Below are 7594 nucleotides of genomic sequence, written 5' to 3'. Positions count from 1 at the left end.
CAACTACCCAGGTGTTTAGCAAGTGGGCCCCATGTAGATAAATATGGGCATGCCAATATGTATTTTCCCAGATATTTGGCACATGGAACCCATGTGGATTAAATTTGGGCATTCCCATAAGTATATGCCCAGTTATTTGGCATATGGGTCACATGGAAATTAAATATGGGCATGCCCATATGTAACTGCCCACATATTTGGCACATGGGCTCCATTTGGATTAAATATGGGCTTCCCATATTTACTTGCCCATGTATTGGGCATATGGGTCCCATGTGTATTATTTGTGGGCATGCCCATAAGTATTTTCCCAGATATTTGGCACATGGGCCCAATACGAAATTAATATGGGCATACCCATATTCAACTACCCAGGCCTTCGGCATGTGGGCCCCATGTAGATAAATATGGCCATGCCCATATGTATTTTCCCAGATATTTGGCACATGGGCCCCATGCGGATTAAATGTGGGCATTTCCATATTTATCTGCCCAGGTATTTACCAAGTGCTGTCTCTTATACACAACTAGATTCCCATATATATTTGCCTATATATTTGGCATATGGGCTCCATATGGGTAAACCATGGGCAAGGCCCATATGTGATTGCCCAGACGGATCCCATAAGGGAAAAATATGGGGTAGCCCATAAGACTTTTGCATATGGGCCCCATGTGGGATTGTTACCTGGGAGTAGTAGCAGTTGCAGCAGTAGTAGCAGTTGCAGCAGCAGTAGTAGCAGTTGCAGCAGCAGTAGTAGCAGTTGCAGCAGTAGTAGCAGTTGCAGCAGTAGCAGCAGTTGCAGCAGTAGCAGCAGTTGCAGCAGTAGCAGCAGTTGCAGCAGCAGCAGCAGTTGCAGCAGCAGCAGCAGTTGCAGCAGCAGCAGCAGTTGCAGCAGCAGCAGCAGCTGCAGCAGCAGCAGCAGCTGCAGCAGCAGCAGCTGCAGCAGCAGCAGCTGCAGCAGCAGCAGCAGCTGCAGCAGCAGCAGCAGCTACAGCAGCAGCAGCAGCAGCAGCAGCAGCAGCAGCAGCAGCAGCAGCAGTAGTAGTAGTAGTAACCTATCCAATGTGAGGACAATCGCCTATATTTTCTTATTAATCTCAGAAAAAATAAGTGAGGACAAATCTCGTGTCCTCACTTAGTCTAGGCCTACAATCCCCTTTACTGAATCTACCCTACCTTCCTAGGCCTACACCTCAAATGTCCTTATTTAGCTAGGTTTTCCTATATTCTATACCATTTGTCTTACTATTCTAAATGAACAGCCCCCTCTATAATTTTGTATTCGCTTAACTATCTTTTCAAATACAAAATGTCCTGGGTTTAGTATTGGTACTTGGAAAAAAGGTAAGTTTTATTTCTTGTTTATCTATGGATTGGGCTTATTCTAGTATTTTAGGCTAGGAAAGAAAAACGATTATTTATTTTTACATGTCAATCATGCTAGGCTAATAATCCTATAGGATAGGGGCCTAGGGCCTAGTCCCTGCCTGTTCCTAGGCCTCCTTGACCCGGTGGTAGAATGGTAGGCCCATAGTAGGCCTACCACCATCATCAGACATGATCAATGAAATCCCGGCCCATGTTTGTGCCTTTCATACGGTGAAATTGGATTCAAATTTCAGAATCATAATCATATTTATTGTCATTATAATTTTCATTGTTTTAGTCAATGATAAATTTATTCCATCCCCATATTATTGTCATGGTCATCAATAATGTATGGCAGATATCCCAATATAGTAATATTCACTTTGTTGCACAACCTTTGATAAATTTAACATTCCTTTTGCAGTGTTTCTAAATATAAAAACATCAATTAAAAAAATCAATACCTTTTAAACACATTTATTCCCTTGTTCTATGCTTACTACTGTAATCAGACGATATCACAATGAATCAAATAATGTGCTTTGATAGGCCTAAATAATTTTTTTCTTTTTATGATCAGAGAAGAAAATGTTCCTAGACGGCCATAGAGCGGTAGCTGTCTCTTATACACATCTAGATGTGTATAAGAGACAGGTATTATATCAGGGAATTTGCATTCCAAGGAGACTTTTAATGATTTTAGGTGTAAAAGGCATTCTTGTAGTACTGTGAACACAGCCTGATACAATACTGTGTAATATATAGCTTGGTACTACACATGATGCTACACACAGTCCAATAAACAAATATTAAACACAGCTTCAAAAAACCCCCATTTCATTATGCCCTTTAATAAGTGATTATTCATGCCAACTAATATTTTGTACTGTAGGTCAGCAAGAGAATGAAATTATCATCAACAAAATTGCGGGCTGTGATGAGCAAATATGTATGTCTCCAATGTTGCCTCTACATAATCCACCCCTGACAGAAGGAATAGATCCTAAAGTCTTTATTGCTACAGCATTGGACAGGTGAGAACTGGTAAGGGCACAGGCCATTTAGATAAAGCCCATTGTACACTTTGGTAGTCTGCATCCAGCCATGAATGATAATTTGCCAAGCAAATTACTCATAACTCTGTAGACAGAGCATCTGCACGAACTGTTTGATGTCTTTTGTTAGAATCCTGATAACCATATATTTATTACCCTCTGTAGTATTATATTTAATAAATTAATTTAAAAACTGTATAATACCAATGACCATCAAACAAACTCAAAGGGAAGAGCCCATGGAAACACTAGATGGCAATTGAACAGCTGAAACTGATTATTTATTAACAATACTACAGTAGTTTAATACAGTATAGTAACATTTTATTAATGTAATATTAAAAATTAATTGAAATTCTGTAGTAAGTTATATTTATGTTAAGCCACATATTTTGTCAATACTTATTTAATAACTATTTGTTGCATCACTTTAATAATTATTTGTTGCATCACAGTTTACAACCAGCTACTTCAAAATATTTTTTTAGTCTGAAATTCATAAAAATCACCTTTTAAAAATGCAAATTGGTGGCCATGATTTAATTTTTGAAGAAGGCTGCAAACCGAAAGCTGAATTGTTATTATTGTACTAAAATAAATTTTTATACAATGTATTATTGGACTTCGTTTCAGTGGGAAGTTGACCGACTTGCTAAGTTAACTGGTTGTCAATTTTCTAGTATGTTTCGTACTCAGAATACAACACATGTTATCCTAAAAACAGGTGAGTTTGTAATAAAAATCATTTTATTCGTTACAAAATTTTTAAAATATTGGAGTTTAAATTTTAAAATGTTCTGTGAAATTGGATTCAAATTTCAGAATCATATTCATATTTATTGTCATTATAATTTTCATTGTTTTGGTCAATGATAAATTTATTCCATCCCCATATTATTGTCATGGTCATCAATAATGTATGGCAGATGTCCCAATATAGTAATATTCACTTTGTTGCACAACCTGATGGTCGCTTTTATAAATTTAACATTCCTTTTGCAGTGTTTCTAAATATAAAAACATCAATTAAAAAAATCAATACCTTTTAAACACATTTATTCCCTTGTTCTATGCTTACTACTGTAATCAGACGATATCACAATAAATCAAATAATGTGCTTTGATAGGCCTAAATACATGTTTTCTTTTTATGATCAGAGAAGAAAATGTTCCTAGACGGCCATAGAGCGGTAGTCACTGAATATTTCAAGGATGCAATAGTATGTGGCGTGGCACCAAAAATTCAAACGTGTAAAGTGCAAACAAAAATTCCCATATTGAATACTCGCACTTGGTAGTTGTGGTTGCTGAGCGAAAAAGGAAGTTAAGGAAAATATCTAAACGACAAAAATAATCCAAAATCTATGGTGTTGGTGCTTTTGACATCTAAGAAACTCTCTATGCTAAACATTTTATCATCAATTCTATTGTAAGCGTTCATGACTGGTCGAACAGTTTTTTATAGGAATCTAAATTGTGCATCGTAGATTAGTTTTACTACATTCAAGTATGATAATGTTTGGTCATATATTACTCCTTCATCATGGAGAGACAAGGCAACATCGATATTGGTGCGTAATTTTGTATGTTATTATGTTCCCCTTTACAAATAGGTGTTTTTTGCTATTTTTAGCTCGCATTGAAATATACCAGTCACCAGTGTAACATTTATAATGTGGGATAGGTTTTGAAAGAACATCAGAATAGAGTTTTATATATTGTGCAGGTCTATATCATAATGTCCTGCAGATTTGATGATGTTTAGTTTATCAATATATTTCTTTATATCTGTCTCTGACACAGGTTTTATCATGGAGGTATAAAATTTTGTATACCTCCATGGTTTTAAAAACATAGAGCAACATTGATTATTTTGACAGAAATACAGTTAGTACTATATTAGTTTGTTCCTTATTTTAAGTAATCTTTTGCCTATGTTAACAAATATATCGTTAAAGCCTCAGCTTTTGGTGTACTGCATAATATATTTGTTTCATTAGGCCAAAAAAAAAAAAATGTTCTGTCTCTGGTCCGCGCGCGTCGATTTAGACCATACACATCAATTTTTTTTTATTTTTTACCGGACATACAACATCGCCACCTATCCTGAATTTTGGGGTGCAGCTTATCCATTCTAAGTTTGGCCATTGCTAGCCCAATTAATTAACCTAGGGTAGGACCGGTTTGTATTGTAGGCCTAGTATTTGTAATTATACTCACTACAGTGCATGCTGTACTAGGATACTAAATCATTCATTCATAAACAATTTTGAAACACGCTGTTCGAAACTGCCAAACTAATTTTCGCGAATTTGGTCCTGGGGTCATTTACGAGTGTCGCAACAAAACACACGTGGGCTGGTTGTTGAAAATTGCTGTTCAACGTTCTGGGTTCTCGGTGGCTTGTACCATTATAGAGAGAATGATTCGCTAAAATTGCAGAATAAAAACTTGTGAAATTAATTTATGCTATAAAAAGTTTTCTTGAAGTTGTAATAACTATTTTACTTGAATTTGACTTTAGAAAGGCATTCGTCATCTGCGCATGCGTAAACTTTGTATCGCATGATATTTTCTCCACTTTCTGTTTTTGTTTATAAAACGTGGTTTGTGATGAGTGCATGCTTCGCACGATGGGCTGTGAAATGACTTAGGCCTAGAATTACCAATATATTAAGCTTAATATGACTGTTATTAGTCACCATAATAATAGAATGATTGTTTAAAATAGATAAACATACTCAATAAGTATTTTATTTTCCTAGCTTTTATTAAACTAAACTGATGTTGAAATTTTTAACGTAGCGCGACCGTCTAGCATGAAATGGGGATTTCCCTAGAGCAGGAATACATTGTTTCATTGCGGTAGCCTGAAGTTTACACGCATTTCCAGTTGATTGTCTTCTTTTTCAATAGAAAAATATGAAATATGTAATATTTGTAAATAATGTTAGTGTTTCAAAATAATTTAAAAATTAAAATTATGGGAATAATTTGGAGCTTTTAAATAGATGCGGCTTTGCTGAGCGTGTAAGTATGTGATGAAAGTCTGTCGTCCACCTCAAGCAGTGGTGAGCGACATTTGCTATGGTGGGATCATCGCCTGTCGGATTTTTTCAAAGTGTACCCATTAATGCTGATAATGATGATGAATTAAGACGGGGTTCAATTGGCAAATGAAGCGAAATCGAGGATGTGGAATGTGGAGGACAACAATATTTAGCATTAGTAGAACATAAAAAAGATACTAAAAACACCTTTTCTGTACTTTCCCTGCTTTTCAAAAAAAAAAAAAAAATAGAAAAAAAAAACTGCATCACCGCATCAATTCTGTAACTTTGGTCTGACCAGAAGCAGAACATTTATTTTTTTTGGCCTTATATAATTCTTTTGGGATATAATGTTTCCATTGCCATGACAATTGGATAGTTGTCATTGTTATTAAATTGGTTTAATATAGTTCGACGTGAACCAGGCTATTGATTACAGTAGCTTATATAATGAAGTTGATTTCATAGAAGCAATAAAAAAAAATTTTAAAACAGTTATAATAAATACTGACTAACTAAAATTTTGTTTCTTTCACTTAACAGATTAAATAATCTGATTTGATCCCATTAGTTACATTATTTTGTCATTTGTTGTATCTCCCTTAGCATGCTGGATACTTTTTAGCAGTACATGTTTATTTTATTTATTTTTTTTTTTTAGGTGACTTTTTGTTTTTAAACACTTTCTTTCAATTTAGAAAAAAATGTTTCCTAATATTTTTTTATATACCTTGGAATTTGTTTTATGTTTTTAGAATAATATTTATAATAGATACATGTAAATCATGCAGCTTAGAGGCTAAACCCCCAATGGGATTGGTTATAGCCTACAACTCACCTAACCAGGCATCATGGGCACAATATTTCCACTAGATTTTTTGACTAAAGTATATTAGAAACTCAATAAGAGTGCCAAATAAGCCATGATGCTTTAGGTGCAGGTAAATATGTACTTTTTCGTATGCCCTACATTGTCCTCATGGTGTCATAATCATCGCTAGCGTCATCGTATTTATCGGGTGTGTATTGTACTAGTATTGTTTTCAAAACAATATTTTAGGACATTTTATTCGAGAAAAAGCCCCAATTGAATGAGCTATTACAAAAAGATTTAAAACCCAATGACCGATAGAAGCCGAGAAAATGGGATTCAAACACAGTGGTTATAAATGAATGGTGCACCAGTGCGTGTATGGCCTGCTAAGGGTAACAATCATGATTGTGTTCTAAACATCACTAGAAACCGCTCTCGCTGAGTAAAGTAAGAGCAATTAAGGTCACATGGTCAGTACCAGCTAATCATCTAGAATTGTTTGACAGTTGAATTACAGTATTACTACAAAAAAATTTTTAAATGAGAAAGTTTGTATAAGTTGCATATTTTGGCAATGGTTCTAGTATAAAGCCATGTAGTGATATTGAAAAGATGTATAGAAATATTACTGTAGATATCACAATGGTACCCCTGAATAACAGAATGTTACAAATTACACAAGAACAAGGTATAAAGGTACATTATTGTAAGCGAGAATACTGTACAACTTTCCTACAAAATCATTAGAGTATAATAATATCAGAGAAACATGGATAAATATAATTATTTAAAAAAAAAAGACTAAAAGCTTGATTGTATTTGGTTTGAATATTATCTTAAAAACACAATTTTGTATAAGTCTGTATGACAGGCCTAAGCTTTAGTTATCAGTTCTGCACCAGCCAAGTGAAAAAAAGTAAAGGAGGTTATCCATAACATAAGCCTATATTGTCCCTTCTAGTGTTGCTATTCTGTGGGTTAAAATACTCAAGATGTGGTCTTCATCCATAACTTTATATATTAGTGTCTCTTCGAGAGATGGTGTCCTGTGGGTTGAAAGTCATGATGACGGTAGGCCACATTATCTACACTGAGAGAACTAGAGCTGTATGATACCCTTATTATGTGTATCAATGTAACATATTGGCCTCAAATGTGTAGCTTTAACATAAATATGTGCAGGCCGATAGTTGTGAGGATGTCCTCAAATCTATAGCTTTACCCTTATTATGTGTATAGCTATGTATAACATATCAGCCTCAAATGTGTAGCTTTAACATAAATATGTGCAGGCCGATAGTTG

General features: G+C 34.9%; 1 long non-coding RNA gene across 2 annotated transcripts; it reads left to right on the top strand.

Moving 5' to 3' along the window:
* Positions 1–2265: 2265 nt before the first annotated feature.
* LOC117122486 lies at positions 2266–3993 on the top strand. Of its 2 annotated transcripts, none has more exons than XR_004447720.1 (3): positions 2266–2416; positions 3061–3151; positions 3586–3993. It is a non-coding gene; the product is annotated as an uncharacterized LOC117122486 (long non-coding RNA). The 2 variants fall into 2 exon arrangements; XR_004447719.1 differs by having other exon boundaries at positions 2277–2406.
* The last annotated feature ends 3601 nt before the right edge of the window (positions 3994–7594 follow it).

Source organism: Anneissia japonica, unplaced genomic scaffold, assembly GCF_011630105.1.
Source record: "Anneissia japonica isolate Jap-2015-1 unplaced genomic scaffold, ASM1163010v1 scaffold288305_len43931_cov101, whole genome shotgun sequence".
Classification (NCBI taxonomy): Eukaryota; Metazoa; Echinodermata; class Crinoidea; order Comatulida; family Comatulidae; genus Anneissia; species Anneissia japonica.
Note: the sequence above shows the minus strand (reverse complement) of the source record. Positions and strands in the feature narration are given on the sequence as shown.